We start from the raw sequence: 17979 nt of genomic DNA, 5'->3' as shown, positions 1-17979 counted from the left end.
CAAGATAGCGTTCCTTCATGCTGAAAAGTACCGCGGTTAAACCCCAAGATGCTAAGTGCCTAGATTATAGCAGTCAGGCCGTAAGGAACACAGCTTGACGTACCGTGAAGTATGATAGTCATAAATTTCTTCGCGCCACCAACTTCTTCCAGTGTCCCTTCTACCCTCTTCTTCCTTTTCTTTTTCTTTCTTCTTTCTTCTCAGGTAAATCAGAAACATTTGATACATTCTTCAATTTATGAGAACAGACACATGCAAATCCGCAAATAACTTTTATCATTATAATCATATATTTTGGTATACATTTTGACAAATGTAAATGTGTATTGTAAATTTTACGAGATAAGTTAATTAAAAATGGTGAAAGAATGATAAGATATATAATAAAAAAGCATCAAAACTTATTTAAAAATTATATAACCATCTCCACCTCTTATATTCTTCACTTGACATTTCGAATTGCGATATTTTCTTCAACATGGCTTTACGAGAATGATATTTAAATATTGATTTTCCAACAAGACTTGTCATGTAATAATTAAAAAGTCTTAATGAATTATTAAAGTCTGTCAGTGATAAATTAATAATGTTAATTCTCTGTTGCAGAATTTGCCGACCTAGCCGTTTAGTGGATCCTTAATGGACTTAAAAAGTCTGCCACGGGGTTTTCTGCTTGTTATGGCGATAGAATAGAGCGCACGTGTTTTTTACATTTTCACAGAGTGCAGTATTATACTAGGTATGTATTAAAAAAGAATGTATTAAATTAGCGGACTATCAATAAGGGCCTGTTGCACGTAATGCAGAGTTCGTTGCATAAATGCGAAAGGGGAAGGACTGCATTATTTACCGTATTATCAGGTATTTATCTTTTCGCGTCCCGTATCGTCCATTTATTATTTTTCCTCCCTTCAGCAATTTCGTCTCTCGTTACCTATCGCAGAGCGGATCCCTCCTCTTACAGGAGAAAAATCGCTCTTATGTCAGACAGGAAGTGGCAGACGAGAGGAGGGCAACGAAAAAGAAAGAAATTGGTTTCCAAAGGTAAACTAATTTCAAGCCACTTCGTTTCGACGAGAAGTCAGCCTTCGTCAGCCTTGTCTCTGCCTTTTTATTGTATCGGATATTTTCGTTTCTTCGTTCATCATTCGTTTTCTCGTGCGTCTAACCCCGTTGACCCAATTATCGCGAAAAGGTCGGCAATGATCGCGTTTGCATTTGCCGTACGCAGTAAAAAGAACGAAAGGCACGCTGTGCTCGATCCTTCGCAATCTTAAATGCTAATGAGGCGCGATACCAATGATCTTTTGAAGGATCCCACCGCTCTTTGAGCATAACCAAAAGGCAGCCAATGGGGTCCATTAGAAACTGTTCGCTCGTACTTTTGCAAACTTTTAGATAATGATACCTCGGAATAATCAAAATGGTACAACATATCGAAGTATGTCAATGAGATAAGACATTTAGTAATTATTTTTTTTATATAAAAGGTGTATTTTTGTAATTATTATATATTTTACTTAAAAAATAATTTTTCCTTTTCAAATGGAAAAAAAATTACAATTTGAAAAATTAATATTTCGGGCAAGAGAAAAATGATATTTTGTTATATATAATAATTAACAAAGTAAAGTATATTGATTAACAAGAAGTAATTTCAGAGCAATATGACTCTGTTTTCTAGTACGTGTCAGTAAATGTGTATATATATTTGAAGTTATATTTTTCAATTTATATTTTGTTGTATATATCTCTTCTATGAAAAATATTAGGTGACAAATTACAAGCATTTAAGAATTTATAATCCAGTCTTTCAATTACATATCTTTTTCTAGCGATTATTACTGCTTCTAATAGCATGCCGTGAGTATACTATTTCGTCATCGCCGTACTGCACGTCGGGCAATTCCTCCGTACGTAATCCCTGGTAATTTCGACGAGGAGCATAGCGGTCGGGGAGACGTCTCGACGTTTGGATATACCGTCGAGCCGCAGAAACCGAACGTACGTGTAGCAGGAAATGTAAATTGCTCGCTTCTGCCTAAAGCCGCGGTGTAATAAATCTCAGCGGCGAAGACACGACGATTGCCATCTATCGAGTAGGGATAAAATATCAAAATCACGTACGAGGGTTAAGAAACGTTGGAATTTGAGTTGATTGCTTCTGACGAATACATCCGAAAATTCCATCGCTCTTGAGAGATAAAAAAACGTGTCTTTTTTTTCTTATTTCGTTTTTTGATGAAATGCTTAAATTATTCCATTTTAGATACCAGCATTTATAACGTGAATTATAATTAAGAATTAAACGCATGGGAAATTCATTGTCGCAAGTGAAAAATATTACGCTCAATCACTATGCAATTGAATGCAAAAGTACGGTCAACGTGTACTTTATCAGGTGGATTATTACTGTTATCGACATTAAGTGCAGTGACTGCATCGTAAATAGGTCACGACATTCAGCAATGTGTGTGATTATATCGCTCTCGTATAATTATAATAAAATGTACATTCCTATTTTTCTGCCGAGTGGGCGAGTTTCTCTCCTCTCGACCGGCGCGGCGGATTAATGTACAATTCGCGTGACGACAAGTCGTTTACACGCGCGCGTAATTATCGTCCTGCCTGACGATATCGTGTGTTTTCCGCGGCGATATCTCGCGAAACACCGAAAAAAAGTGAATTATCACGGAAGCGGCGCCTAGCCAGGCAAGTTCCGATTTTCGTCAACAACAACGGGAGGCGGCAGGCTTGTCTCTCGATTAAAGCGCAATTATCCGGACATAATGGTTTGCTAGAAAATTATGAGCCATGATTCGCGGGCATCGTGCAACAAAAACTAAATGAAAGAGAGAGAGAGAGAATAATTTCAGGAATCAATGACCGGCGTGACGATTGGTCGTAAAGTGCAGCGCGCAATTATTGTCGTCGCGAGTTAAATCACACGTGTTTTTGCGGCACGCGTTCTCGCATACACCGCCTGACAGCCGATGTAATAAAGGCCCGAGATAAAGCCTAAACTTCCCCCGTCCTCGTAATTCTCGGCTTCCATATCCGAGGAACGACCTGCGTGACGAGCAGTCGTAACGAAGAGAACGTTGATGTCGCGGTTTGCCAAATATTTTTCGGCGAAGACAAAGGCTCCGATGCGGGTGTGGTTAGTTGTGCTCCATTGAAAAGGCATTTTTCACTGTATCTATTTGCAGTGGCCGAGTGAATTCGTTTTCCGGTTGCTGGAATTATTTTGGCGATCGATTCATTGTTTCTGTTGGCAAAATGTTTTCCTTCTCGCATTTAACTAAAAGTAAGATATTTATAATGTATAGCTCTACTGCAACTGTAATTAAAAGTTTGTTAGGAATTAATTTTTCAGAAATTGCAATTAAGGAAGACAATAATTTTATCTTAGATTAAGTAATCAGATAAGAGAGAACTTGAAAATTTGAAGTTTATATCTAGTAGGTTCATTTAATTCGAAAGTTTGCATTCTGAACTGGATCTTCTTGGCAGATGTATATTGTATTCTGGTCTAAATACAATGGGATTCAGATTTCGGGATCATTTGTATCCTTTTATCGAATATTATCTCTCGTCGAGCATACGACTCGCACGATACTGTAACGCTCAATATCATTACGTGTAATTTCATTGCTTCACGAATGCCGGCTGCTTCGCTAAATCGAGTTGCAAGGTAGATAGAACAGGAATTACCTGTCTGAAATACTAATAAACCTTCTCGTGTTTCCTGTAGCCGTAGAAGGAGAAAATATAGATTTAAAGCGATAAAGTTAATGCTTTATTATACCATTGCAATTACCGTTTCTAATCTTCGTAACTTTGCCATTTTTTTCATTCCTCACTTTCATTATATATGCATGAAGAAATTGATAATAGTATATCGATTTTCTTTTGCTTCTTCATGTCTTTGTTTTTCGTTCTCTCAAATCCGAATTCGCTTCATAGTATTTCGTTACGGTTTGAGTTCAGCACACGAAAAGAAATTAAACAGTCTATTGTAGGGAACAAATAAATGATCAAATGTAATTTGTACATTTAATCTTAGATTGTTATATTGTTATAATCTTAGATTGTTAGATTGTTAGATTGCTTGCTTTGATATTGATGATTTAGACTTTTATCAAACTATTTATTAATTAATGATTTATTCAATGCTATTTGTGTTTCTTTATGCAATTATTTTTGTGATATAAAGTCTCTATTTTATGTATAATATATATAATGATTAGATATTAATTTTTTATATATTGTTTGTATAATCTAATTATATATATAAATAATATTCAAACTGTTTAATCTTAATTGCATAAATTGCATAAACAAAATTATTAAAATATCACAAGAATATATACATGAACGCGATAAAAGAATTTTGAAGTATCTTGACTTAATTTTTTTTCTTAAGAGAGAAAGAGAGAGAAATGTTGAGAAACTCGAGACTGTAAGCGCGAAGGGAGTTAAATTTTGAAACTAACTCAAGCTTATGACTAAGAAGAATGAAGACTCTCTTTCTCAACTTTATTTTCGCAAATTTGTTCCGCCTTTTTTGTAATGTCGGAAAATTAAAGTTCGAGAAGAATAACTCCATTTGGCAGATGTGATAGAATAATAAAAAACAGATAAAAGTGCGAAATCATTTTCCACGTGGAGCTCACGCTTTAACTCTGCAGGATCGATGCAACGAGGAAAAAAAATTTTAGCCTTCCTCGGTACTACGTTGCGCTTAGCATATTCATGCCCGGACTATCCGGAGTTTTCCGGTGTCTGACCACCATCATGCGCTTCTACATATTCATAAATGAATCACGATGCATGGGGGCTGCTTACGATCCACACAAACCGAACTTCGTTATAAGAAGCCCAACATGAATGACAACACTTAACCATTGCATTGATATTTCACAGTAGATATAAATCCTACCCTAATCGTAGTTATTATATTATTATTTATAATTTTCTAAAAATTTTCGAAATTATCTAAATAATATTTATAAGAAAATTTTTTAGCGATTGACCATAAACTGCGGCGAATAGGAAATTTAATTAAAGTATACAGATTGCGAAATAAGCGAAATACGATGTATAAAATATATCCTTTGTGTCCATAGTCTCCACTTTTCTGAAATTTTATTATAGATGAAACGCGATATATGTACCGTGATAGAATACGCGGGGTAGAAGGCGAGAAAGAAGCGAAAGAGACGAGGCGACGCGACGGGTCCAGTCGGGCGACCGTAAGTGATACGTGCTCGCGTATGGTCAGACGGCCGACGCTGCGGCGCGGCTCCCTATCGCGCATGTAATATGCACGTATCAATACGAGCCTTGTCAAATATATCATTCCGCTCGATATACCCCAATGCGCTTTCGCGCGCGGTCGCCTCCCGCTGTGGACTTTATTCAATTTCCCGTTTTCCGCCCGTATGTCGGCGTCGTGTGCGGCATAAACAAGCGCGCCGATGCAAAAAGGCGATCCTTTCCTCGTGCGTATGGAGTTACTATGACCCGGAAGAAACAGCGCGGCAACGACAAGCAGACAGGGTAGGTTCGGGGGCTCACCCCGCCCGCTCTCGGATTATACCCGCACCTGGACCTTTCAACAGGTACGTTCGATGCTCGCTCGTGTGCGCGCCATGTTCGATATAACCCGATGTAGCGCGTTAACAATTACTCGACGGACTGAACGAGAAGCGGGAAACGTGGGAAGGCGAATTATTTCGCGGATCGATACTGCGGATAGGTACACACATCGTGCTCGTTGAGAAAACGCGCGCCTGTAAACTCGTGAAAATTTGCAGGAATTTTAAATTTGGAAATTTATTATTTAAGCATATTCGGAAATCCAGCGGAATAATTATTCAAGATTTTAAAGATAAAAAATATTTTTAATTTAATCAATTTGAAAAGTATTTATATTATTATTATTTATAAAATTTACATACACATAATATAATTAAGAAAATTATTTTCTCGCCTTTTAAATTCCTAATTAAGCAGTCGTAAGTAATAAATGAAACGTGTGTTCTAAAAAATTTACTGAAATATATATCATAGGTATATATAAGGAAAAAAAGGACGAAAGAGTAATAACAATTGCATTTCATCGTCGATCGATCATGATCGCGTTACGCAAAGTTCTCGCGCATCGTATTCCCGTTTCCGCTACTTCCTCGCGGGTTTCACGCGAATTTAATCGTCTGGAAAAGAGGGCGAACCGTAAAATGGCTTTATCACGGCGCGGTACGCCGAATTCATAATTCACCGACCTAGCCTCGCATTTACGCTATGCTCGCCGCAAGATTGTCGTGAGAGTTGCGGCAATAACGGACTTCGTTGGAAATCGTTTTCCCATTCCTGGACTGCATCTCGTTTACCGATGAGCGATTCCGTCCCGCCTCGTGTTCTGCCCTCTTAATTCGGCCCTCGGGAGCAATGATCGATAAAATGCATTTATAAATGCCATATTGTATTGAGATACGAGTAGATGACTTATACGATGATCGAATAAAGGTTTAATGTCAAGCATAAACTCGGCGAACTTTAGCCCACATCATATGAAGTCGTGATCGTAAATCGTGCTGCTGCCACTTTCAGCAGGCACATATATCTATCTAGCCCGTCGCCTTTCTTTTTCTGCTTTAACGTCGCTGCGAAATAACGTACCGTCCGCTCGCATCGCATTTTACGGTCGCTTCGAGATTGATTCTCGAGCACACGGCGACCGATAAAAAATGAAAATTGCCTCGTATTTTCCGAGTCATGAATCACGTTCAAATTAACAGTCGCATAATTGTCTTATTTTGAGAAAATCAAACTTGAAAGGAAGATTCTTCGACGACGGTATTAGTTCGTCTCACGCGAGGAACTACTTTAGGTTTTATTGAATTCAAAGTTAATATACCAGAATTTTTTCTGCATCCAATCTGTCATGCGATGAAAGCTTTTTAATAATACTTTTTGGTTTGCTATAAACTTTTTAACCGATCACTGTAGCAACGTTTCTTTTCATCCGAATAAAATTCAAGCGCGAGTTAATCGAAATTTCGACCGGCGCAATGTGAGAAGAAATAACTCGTTTCGTATCATATTTTATTAAGCGGATTTACATATGCCTCGCGAAAACTGCTGTGTTGCAATAGTGCAGTCCCGGTAGAGTGTAAGCTCGCCATATTTTTATTACATACTGTTACCTATATTTCGATCGGCGCCGCGTTATAATTTCATAAAAAAAAAAAAAACGATAAGCCGCAGTTCGTACCAAAGATAATATATATCGTCGTTATAAACACTGTGCGCGGTGCAGCTTGTTGGAATTTAAAATCCGTTTGGATTATACAGAGCCTAGTCGTGTGCGCTCACGTTCAAAAATTGATTCGATACTGTGGTAGCGAGCGAAAATGTCTCGCGACTTTTCCGGAAATTCAGAACCGACAACTTGTCATACTTTACTGGAGTTTGAAGCGCAACTGTGTTCGCCTGTTTCGTGACTCTGTCACGACGCGAATCTCGCGTCGTGCAATTTCGCGTCTTGTTGTGGCGGTGCATTCAATATTCTTCTCCATTATGCCGGTAATGGCTTAATTACGATTCGATTACGCGATGCCTCCTCATTCACTCGATTTGTCGCGAGCGGATGCTGCGCAACGCGGATCGGGAATTAATCTGCGCTGTAATGGCGACGATGCTCGAATTATTTGCGAAACAAGTAAGGAGGATTGGAACGAAGCGTAGAAAAGGTATTTCGTGAATCTATCCTACTTTATATGTCGTGATTAAAAGCGAAAAGAGATTTTTGAGGTTCGTGTAATGTTTAAGATGTAAATGAGTGGAAATGATTACAAATATTATCGAATATTATCGGAATAATAATTGCTTTTAATGAAATATTTAAATGTGCAAGCATCTTGTATACATATCTCATCTCTTTAATTTTTCTTTATTTGTTTTTATTTTATAACGAAAACTTTACAAAAACGTTAAAGGGAAAATATTCTCAGGAAAAATATTTTCTTTCCACAATTTCAATATTATTATTATACTAGTTTCATCAAGATTATTTATGTTTTTCATTTGTAAAATTATTCACAGCTCAGCTAGCCGAGTTATTTTATCGTTGCAACGTTTAAAGCACAATAATCCAGTTGTTAGAAATCTCTTCTGCCGACATAACTCGATTACGCGCGCAGTTAAACGAACGGTATAATTACTCGCAGAAAAAGATATAGAAAAGCAGAGGATTTTCTGTCGAGGACTTGAGATGTTTTTTATGTTTAATTAATAGCTCCGTGTGTGTGCGATTCAACGATGATTTGTAACAAAGTGATGCGCACGGTACAAAGCGGTGCCGTGTGAACGACGACTCGTCGAACAAGAAACGGATTAAGGTTGATTCTGCGTAACGAGGTCTGAGCCATGGCTTTGAGGCGAACATGGAATGTACAAGATCTATACTGGTTGTCCTTCTCTCTTTTAGATTCAATGTGACATGTGAATTCTCTTGCACGATCATCTTCGGAATTTTAAGTATTTCACTTAATTTCATTTTAGTGATTTTTTACTTGTGATCATGATATAGTTGAATCAAACTTGAATTTAAATATAACAGTTTTATAAAAATTTGAATTTAATATACTAAACTTTACGGTGTTCCTGTTTATTTTTTTTTAAATCGAGCTGTAAAATAAAATTCATTGCGCGCTGCACAAAGAAAATATTATCGAGTGAATATTAATTATATTGAATATTAATTATAGAAATTGCACTAATAAAGTCTTTAGTGAATGAATAACATAAGTATTAAACGCAGAAAAAATATGCAAAAAAGTTTATCCTGTTTGAAAATCATTTAATTACTTACATAAGTTAGTTTTTTTAAATATATTTTTTTCTTATGACACTTTTTTCATCTTTTATTCTTAGGACTTTTGAAATTTTAATAATAATATAAATTAAAAATTAACATGGTAGAATCAATATTGAAAATTCACAGACTATGTTTGATCTCATATTAATCGGGAATTATAAAATAATTCGCATAAATGCACTAAGATGATTTTTTCAAATAGATTCCCTACTGAAACGAGCTACAAAAGTTATCGCTTAATCGCGGCCGTATAATGCAATTTGAATCGATCGTAAACTACGACAAGTAGAACGTTGCTCCAGAGAATTGCGCGCTCGAAGGAGTTCTTAAAATTAATTTATACCGCTCGCACGATGATAGTGCTCATCCCTTGTTGCTTCTCCAACCCTTTCCGACCTTCGGTGCACGTCGGCTCGAATTTCCACGGAGGCTGAACACACATCCTTACCCGCCGCGAAAGGGCCGGTAAGGATGAATGTTTTCGGGAGAAACAGACCTTCGAGACCTCGCGCATGCAACACGAGCACGTACGGGCTGCGACGATTAATATTAATCCACGGGGAAGGAGGCGGCACATTAATATCAATGCGAAGTATGCTAGCGCGAAGGTAGAACTGGGCGTAGAAAATCCCACGAAGCGGCGGAGTTGCGGGAAATAGCAAGTTCCGCGCATAGACTTGATGAAGTCGGAAATGGTAATTTAGGAGTCCCGTTGTTGCCAACAATGCTGCCAACAATTTCGCGCTTCCAAGCTTCCTGTAAGACGCGTGATATGCGAGAAATCACGCATTCGTTCGCGCACACACGCTCTCTCTCTCATTAATTTAATTTGTTAAATATTAATTTTTGAAATAATTAATATTTACAATTGACATCGTAATTAAAGTGATAATGTGAAATAATTATTTGCGGTTTATTTATATTACAATTGCTACTGAAATATTCTGTCAAATAATTAATATCATTTGTATTCAGTCATATTGAACGTGCGATGTTGAAAAATAATATCATTGAAATTATAATTCTTGTTAAGCGACATATTTGAATAGGCAAATCGGAAATACAATGCAGTTTACTGAGCCTCTGTGGGACGATTCTGAGTCCGTAATCCGGTTTTCTTCAACGTCTGTTATCAGTTCTGTAGACCTTGCCAGCGCAGGTTCTTGCTTTCACGAGGGGAGCCTTAGCTGGCTGCGAGACTGTTTTGTTTTCATTAGCTCGGGCTGTTTACTCGCGCGACAATCTCAAGACGGAGCCCGATACATCTTCAAGTACAAGAAGTGCATCCGCCATCCAAGTTTCAAAGCGGAAGCAGTTACAGAAAATCTGGGAATTTCATGAAAAAAGTGATCGGATAGCAAACCGCGTCGTAACCCTCTTAGAGAAGCTCAAGCAGACGTGATTCCGGTTCAATCTCAGTTATCACTCGATCTCGCTCGGCGGAGAGCAACTTGAAAAACTACGAATTTATTCATGAGACCTATCGAATTCAATCTTTGTCGATTATGGCGATTTAATCGTCCTGTTCTCTTCGAATTGAAATATCGAATATGAAAATTGATGCTGCAAAGAATATCGGATATCGTACTTAAACTTCGTTAAAATTACAACCAATATTTAACGTTGTCGAAGAATAAAATTCTACGAAAGTAAAAATTATATTACCAAGATATACTTTGCGATTCATTGTTCAATATTTCATTTGTCTTGCGAGTAGCGCATCCAGCCGTGAGGATGCAAATTTTGAAAACGAAAAATAGAAGAAGTTAATTATAAATTAACCTTCATTAGTCACAATAGAATTCCGTTTTTAACCCTTTCACAACAAAAGTGTGCAAAAATACATCGGGATATTAATAATACTTGGATGCCACGTTATTAAATCAGTCAGGTCGTGTTGTCTGCCTGGAGGAAATAAGTCACTCTCTGAATCGAAATGCATCTCGAGATGTCGCTTTAGAAACAGCAACTCGACCGCTCGCAACGCGCTATAATAAATAATTCACAGCGCATCTTTCAGAATGTCTGACTTATGACGGATGCCTCTACTGCACCGGATGCCTCTGGCGCGAGCTGAGTCTAGTAGGTATTTCGACGTATAGTGTCTCCCGTCACTATACGGAATTTCGTTATAAGAGTACAAATAGAATAGTGACTAATAGAACAAACTACAAAATTTTTGAAAAATTTCACATTTTAAATGCATTTTTAAAATGCTAATTACTTTAAAATATTAACTACTTTTAAAATACATCTATTTTTAAAATAAATATTTTTATAATAATATATTATTTATTTATATATATTTTAATATTCTATTTTTATTGTATATCAATGATAAATTTTATTTTTTTCTCGTAACTTTTTTTGTTTCATATAATTCGTATAATAAAATACAATAAAATGAAAATTGACGATTGAAATCGTATTTTACGTAACATCTTTTCGATAATATATTTATTATTTTATATACAAATTGGTCCAATATGTCTCGAGATTAAAATAAAATATACATCTAATACTTTTATTACATATAAAATAAACCGTTAGCAGAACATCAAATCCAGAGTATTTCGAGATACCCAAGTTTGTCAAAATGATACAACCATCACGAACTGTCAAAGCAGGTAAGAAGAGGACTCTTCTTCTTCCCCTCCATTTGTCGCATAACCGGCTGCACTTCGCTACTAGAAAAGTAGAAAGGAACGTTTCACTCGGGGTGGTTTGAATCTTTAAAGAAGACGCAGTTAGTAACCAGAGAAGTACAAATGGCTAGCGCCTTCGCCCATCGATTATTCACACGGGGTCACGTTAAATATGTACGCTTCCATGGGGATCGAGCAGTCGACCGGGGATGCCGGGGGGATGGTTTACCAGGACGTCGGAACGCTAAGAGGAAGCGAGTTTCACAGTTGGCTGTCTCTCGCAACACACCTTGACGCCTCTTCTCCGGTCCTCCTTCCTCTCGCTAAAAACGAGGGGGCGATTTTCCCCGTCTATGCGCTTGGGGAACCGACGAATTAAAGAACACGACCTTGACTCGGCTGACCTACATTAGGGTCGATGCACATGACGGGGTGCATATTTTCCGCATGATCGCGCGATTAGACGCGATGAATTGCCGGGGCGGGTCTTTGCATCTCGATCATGCAAACGCGGATGATCGATCGAAGCTATGAAATTTATATCTTTTCAGTATTTAGCAAATATCTTGATAATCAGATGGATTATCAGTGATTTTTTTAATATTAATTATACAATTTTATTCAATTAACTGAATTATAACTCTGCGAAAAACTCTAATTGTGCGATAATTTCGTTTTACGTTGCAATGATATTTCGATCCTTTACAAAATATTGCAATTAACATTCAATAACATCTTAATTGATAACAAATTAGATCTAGATTAATCAAAATCGCGCTTCAGAATCAACATCGCGTCTACGACATTTCGTATTCCATTAAAAGACGAATTGCAACCCCTTATCGCGTTAAAGCACGCGTTCACCGCCAAGTTACGACGATCGTTATCGGCGTTAATTCCACCGAATAAACGTGCCTGAGGACATGTATGTACGAGCCGCTGTGCGTAATCCCTGCTCCAACGAGCCGAGCGAGTCGTTAAATCCGTCTTAGGCATCTGCGACAATCGGCCGTGCGTTTACTTCCTCGGCGACACGCCTCGCACGGATAGCCCTAACGCGCGTTAAGCGAAGTCAGGAAGATTTGTAGACCAAGCGAAGGGTGCGCACTCGTATATAAAGCTTCGCGAGTAGAAAGCGTTGCCACTAAAATTGCACGCGCGTCTTAAGGGTGGATTTCAGTTCGGAGGAGTGGCTCTGCGCACTTTGTCAAGGTCTATTACCAAAGAGTCCATGTGTGTCGAAAGCTCAAGGATTGGCTTCTTGAAATATATTTTTACAGTAGGAAAAAAATTATCCTTACTAATAATTTTTCTCTTAGAAACTATTGTAAATAAATAAGGATATTTGTGTGTGTTAAATGTATACATATCACCTAATATTTACAGTGACTTATTAAAGTTTTGACTTATTAAACAGCGGTTTTAAGTTTGAAATATGGACCGAAATATATGACTTGCATTTTGAAAATATCTTAATTTAGAATTTATTTTGCGGGGATACGGAATGTCTTCAGCTAATTAAAGTTCAAGAACGCGAGTTTAAGCATTTCCTTCGCTGTATTTCATCATGAGGACTCCAGAGATCTTGGGCTTAAGTCACTGTACGATTTGCGCGTAAATCCACCTGCCTCCCCTATCTCTTCCTCTCTCGCTGCGCGTAAGCGCGGAAGACTTGAACGTTTATATCAGCTTCCAGTAGCGGCTCAGGATAGGCGGGAAGTGCAGGGAGGAATGAGAGATAGAAGAGTCGAGATTTGCAGCTTCTCCAGCTGGGAATTATACACGAGGGTAGATCCCTTTAGGCAGATAGCCGCGACAAATTTCAAGAAAAATATGTCTCTCCCTCTCCCTTCGCTGTCACGTCCACCCTAGACAACGTCCTCCTTGCTTCAATCCCGATGCTACCGATTCGACTCCGCGGTGGTGCGCCATATACTGGGATGAACGCTGATGAGAAAAATATCTAAACGTAGATCAACCACGGGCAACTGTCTCGTTAAACTGCCAAAGTGTTCCGGACGTGAGCATTACGAAGCATCGAAGGGAGCCAAGATTTCCCTTTGCAACGAAATGAAGATGAGGAAGAAGAAATGAAAGGCGTCGCGGAACGTCAAATGGAATGGCACGACTTTGCAAATTGCACTGAAGTATTTGTATCACATACATTTTATCCAATGTCTCATTTAATTTTAAAATAATGGACTGCTGAAATAATATTATCAGAAGCATGTGTCTTTCCGATGTGTGCGAATTATAAATTATTTACTATAGATTTCACGCAATTAAATAGATGTATAAAATAGTAGAATCAATTAAAAATACACGCTTTTATTATAATTGAGTAATGAGCGAATTAAAGCGATATTAACAAGAATGTAAAAAATAATAGAATTCTCTCGTAATTTTTTCATTAGGATTCTTTCACGTTTGTAACTCGAGTTAATTCCATTCTGACTCATTTATTTCTTTCTTTTTTATATTATAATTTTAATAATATATTGTATAAGCAAAGGAAGATTTATCTAATCAAAATTAATACTCAAATTAATTAATTCACATTGTCGTAAGCGGCTCTAAGAGGAATTCGAGCCAACCAGGGATCAACATTGTAATGATATGCATGGATTCAACAGGCACAAGTGTAGGAGTAAGTTAATAAGTATCTCGTGCAATCATAACTCTTAATAAGCGAAGCAAGCAACGCTTTTAATGACGCTTGGCTGAGTTGTAATTCGTCGGAGTGCACTTTCGTGTTTCGGACGGGTAGTCAGTCCGGTGCGTACATATGAGCGTCTCGGGATACAATCAACTTGTTTCGAGTACACGTCGCGACCTGTCCTCACCGAGGCCTCTGTCCACAAAAGTCGAGGGGAGAGGAGACGCTGAATAATCTTCGCATTTCGTCGCCTTGGCAAAGTGATTTCATCAACGAAATGTTAGCAGGTGGGATTTATCATCGACCGTTAAAGAGAGTTCCTCTGCCCCGCCGTCGCGTGTTGCAACAGCTGGACGGCAGCTTGTCAGATCATGACGACGACGGTAAAATTGCCATGAAAGAAAGAAACTTACGACAGCCGGAAACGTTAGGCGTGAAACACGTAATTGCGCTCGGGAAAGCGAAAACTTGAAACTTGCGCGCACGAATAGTAGTATCGGAAAAAATATAGGGTATAACACATGATTGTAGAGAAATGTATCGCACTCACATATGGAACTTAAAAATTATATATATATATATATATATATATATATATATATATATATATATATATAGTGTTTCTTAATAAGTAAAAATTTTAGATGATTCTTTGTCGAAAATTAAAGAGGGTTTTTCATATAAACATATATTCCTACATCTCTTCCTGTGGAGTTACACTCCTCCAAAAATGGGAGTAAAAATTAGGTTTTTATTTTTTAGGTTTTTGTAATTTTGTTTTTGTTCCAATTTTCCCAACATTTACTCTAATTTTATTTTTTATTTTAAAATTTAACTTTTCGTAATTCGAAACCTATGCTATTTAGCATCGTGCTGTGCACGATAACGTATTTTTTTTCTTGAAAACTATTGATTTTATGAAAAAAATAAAAGAAATAAAAAAGTTTCTAAATAAATCAAACTTTTTAATGCATATTTTTAGATGATCATATTCCGACTCATTAAAAAATTCTAATAAAAAATTGAATAGAGATTGCTAGTTTCAGCCCCTTATAACAATACGGGAGACTGAAAAAAATATTAATAAATAAGCTTTTTACTAATAAAAAATATTCACCTAATTTCATTTCTTTAACTTGATCCAAATTTGAGAAAAAAATAAAAATCTAATTTTTACCCCCATTTTTGGAAGAGTGTAACTCCACAGGGAGGGATGTAGGAGTATATGTTTATATGAAAAACCCCTCTTAATTTTCGACAAAGAATCATCTCTTAAAATTTTTCACACTTATTAAGAAATACCCTGTATATGTTTAGGGATGATATGGTTACGAATCGATTCAACACATTCGAGAAAAATAATTGTAGAAAAGTACCGAGACATCGTACTATTAAAAGTACACAAATTCCAGCATCCGTTTCTGCGCAGTAACAAATCGCGAATTGAAACGGGAAAAATTTAGTACGTCCTGCATTATTCCTCTTACTTTTTCCGTTAATCTTGACGCAGCCGCCGGCGCCGGCTTCTTATGGCTGGGTGAAGCACGACCGCGAATGCGCGCTATTTCGCCATTTGTTTTTCTAAATTGCGTCCTGAATAATTCATTACGCCAGCAAGTATGAATTTATATTAAAAGTCTTTCCCTCTTGCAAGTAATTTTAATCATGCTCTTCGTTGGCGACGCATATCTACACGGTTAAACGGAGTAGAAATCGCGAGAAACTCGTTACATCATGTCCTCATCTTATCTTATCGTTCTGGAAAAGCATGAAATTTAATTGAATGATGTTCTCATATTTAGATCGCATCAATTTATAGCTAATTAATGTTATTCGGAGTAACGACCGCATAAAATGTCAATCTGTTTTCAAAATCATAAATTTAATACGTTACAAATATGAAGTTCTTTACATTCACATTATAATAAAAAAAAAAATAGAAATATAAAATCTTCAAACTATATATTTTTCCAATTTTTAAGATTATCAATTTTTGTGCTCACAAATCTATATTCAATATAAAATAATTCTCCCGTACTAATAGATATATTCAAAAATGTATTTCTCTAAAAAGCATTGCAATTTTTGTTAGATCGCACCTTATAACGGAATTTTGTCGGACGTGACCGGTCGATGCGACGTCGGCATCGCCCTCTTTCGCACCGTGAATACTGGTACTCCTTATTACATCAGGCAGGAGCACGGTACATCATCCGTCGACACTTATTGACCCCGGAAGGCTCCCGAATTGAAAAGTAGATGCGCGTCCGCACCTTCGTTCCATTTATTACTCGACCTTCCTTTCCGCCGGCTGCGTACATGCGTGCGCGACGTTACGCACGTTAGGGTTGCAGAGGTCTATCTCATTCTCTTCATTCGTTCGTTTCGGCAAAAAGGGGGATGAAAAATTGCTGGAAATTTTGGCAACGCGCTCACTCTACCCCTTCGTCGTCCAGACTACACTTAATAAAGGGGGCTTGATCCTCGAGTGGCCTCCGAAAAAATTTTCAACCCCCACGCGCATACACATACGTAGACACGTACGTATGAGTACATGAGTACACGTACTCTCGCGACGCTCTCTCGTAATTCGCTACGCGGACAAATTGCATTACGCGGCGCAGGGATATCGTCCCGTATCCGTGTCTCCTGCTGGTGCACGGACACGTGTAAAACATTGGATTACTCGACGATGACGCCCATCATATTTCATTCGTTATCGATTTCGGCGCGTCTTAATTAGCACCTCGCAAAATCTGTCAACCATCCTATCGTACAGTCTGCATTTCGATTCGTCAATTTGTTAGGAATCAATTTTTCTGTAAGGAATATATCCTATTATTAGATTAAAATTAATAAAAAATTTTGCAGGATTTTTTAATTTATACCAAAAGTAGTTTTTCCGTAATAATGTTTTGAGTCTCATTAAATCATAAAAGAATATGTTAGGAATATAATGTTTTGATATAATATATTAATACATTATTATATTACCAAATATCGTTTGTTAAGAATCAATTTTTCTGTAAAAAAAAGAATATATCCTATTATTAGATTGAAATTAATAAAAAATTTTACAGGATTTTTAATTTATACCAAAAGTAGTTTTTCTATAATAATGTTTTAAATCTCATTAAATCATAAAAGAATATGTTACGAATATAATGTATTGATATAATATATATTAATACATTATTATATTATTATCAATATCGTATACGTTGTTTAATGCTATAATTTTATTAATTAATGTATCGAAAATATCAATAAATGCGCTTGATCGACTCATCTCTCGATTCTCCGCGCTCTTCAACTCGTGCACATTATAATCAGAACCAAAAACGGATCATTTATTAATTTTATTTGTACCAAGGAAAATGTATAAAATGTTCGTTACAGAAAATACTGACTCATGCATACGCGGATTAAATTTATGGAAAGTGTCGTAAATTTTGTTTATGCTTGCAGATTAAGCAAAAATATTAGCATTTTTAACATTAAAAAACAAGAAAATATATAATAATTTCACTTTGTTAGCCGAATTAAGTATGATAATATTAAGATCAGCGAGAAAACGACTACTTTAAGACCACTGAAAAACTTTCCACGTAAGTCGTTCCACATCCGCGCCTTTTTATAGCCGAGCTTTGAATTCAATCTTCTCTGCAATCCTGCCTGCATTAAATCTTTGAAATGTACTTCTCTCTCGAAACGCTATTTCGATTGCATCTCTGAAATTAAAACGAATTGTTACAAAATTCTAAATTTTTATGTTGGAAATAATTAGTATATTA

The 17979-nt window shown here is 36.9% G+C and overlaps 1 protein-coding gene and 1 long non-coding RNA gene across 17 annotated transcripts in view; one reads left to right on the top strand and one right to left on the bottom strand.

Annotated features, from left to right (window-relative positions):
- Nucleotides 1-17979, bottom strand: part of LOC145975871 (uncharacterized) — a 322438-nt gene that overhangs the window by 45186 nt on the left and 259273 nt on the right. The gene's annotated exons all lie outside the window — the stretch shown is intronic.
- The window catches only part of LOC145975877 (uncharacterized), a 277761-nt gene that overhangs the window by 109579 nt on the left and 150203 nt on the right, over nucleotides 1-17979 (top strand). For 3 of the 7 annotated variants that reach the window (XR_014440104.1, XR_014440110.1, XR_014440109.1), the window contains exon 3: nucleotides 607-739. The exons of 2 other annotated variants lie outside the window; for them this stretch is intronic. This is a non-coding gene — a long non-coding RNA (uncharacterized LOC145975877). Of the gene's footprint in view, nucleotides 1-606; nucleotides 740-915; nucleotides 1045-1835; nucleotides 2401-17979 lie in introns of those variants that run through there. 2 more of the 7 variants (XR_014440107.1, XR_014440108.1) reach the window with 2 other exon arrangements.

Source organism: Camponotus vicinus, unplaced genomic scaffold, assembly GCF_025532165.1.
Source record: "Camponotus vicinus isolate PSW18456_S1 unplaced genomic scaffold, iyCamVici1.0 SCAF_8, whole genome shotgun sequence".
In the NCBI taxonomy this organism is placed as follows: Eukaryota; Metazoa; Arthropoda; class Insecta; order Hymenoptera; family Formicidae; genus Camponotus; species Camponotus vicinus.
This window is presented reverse-complemented; position numbering and strand designations above follow the sequence as displayed.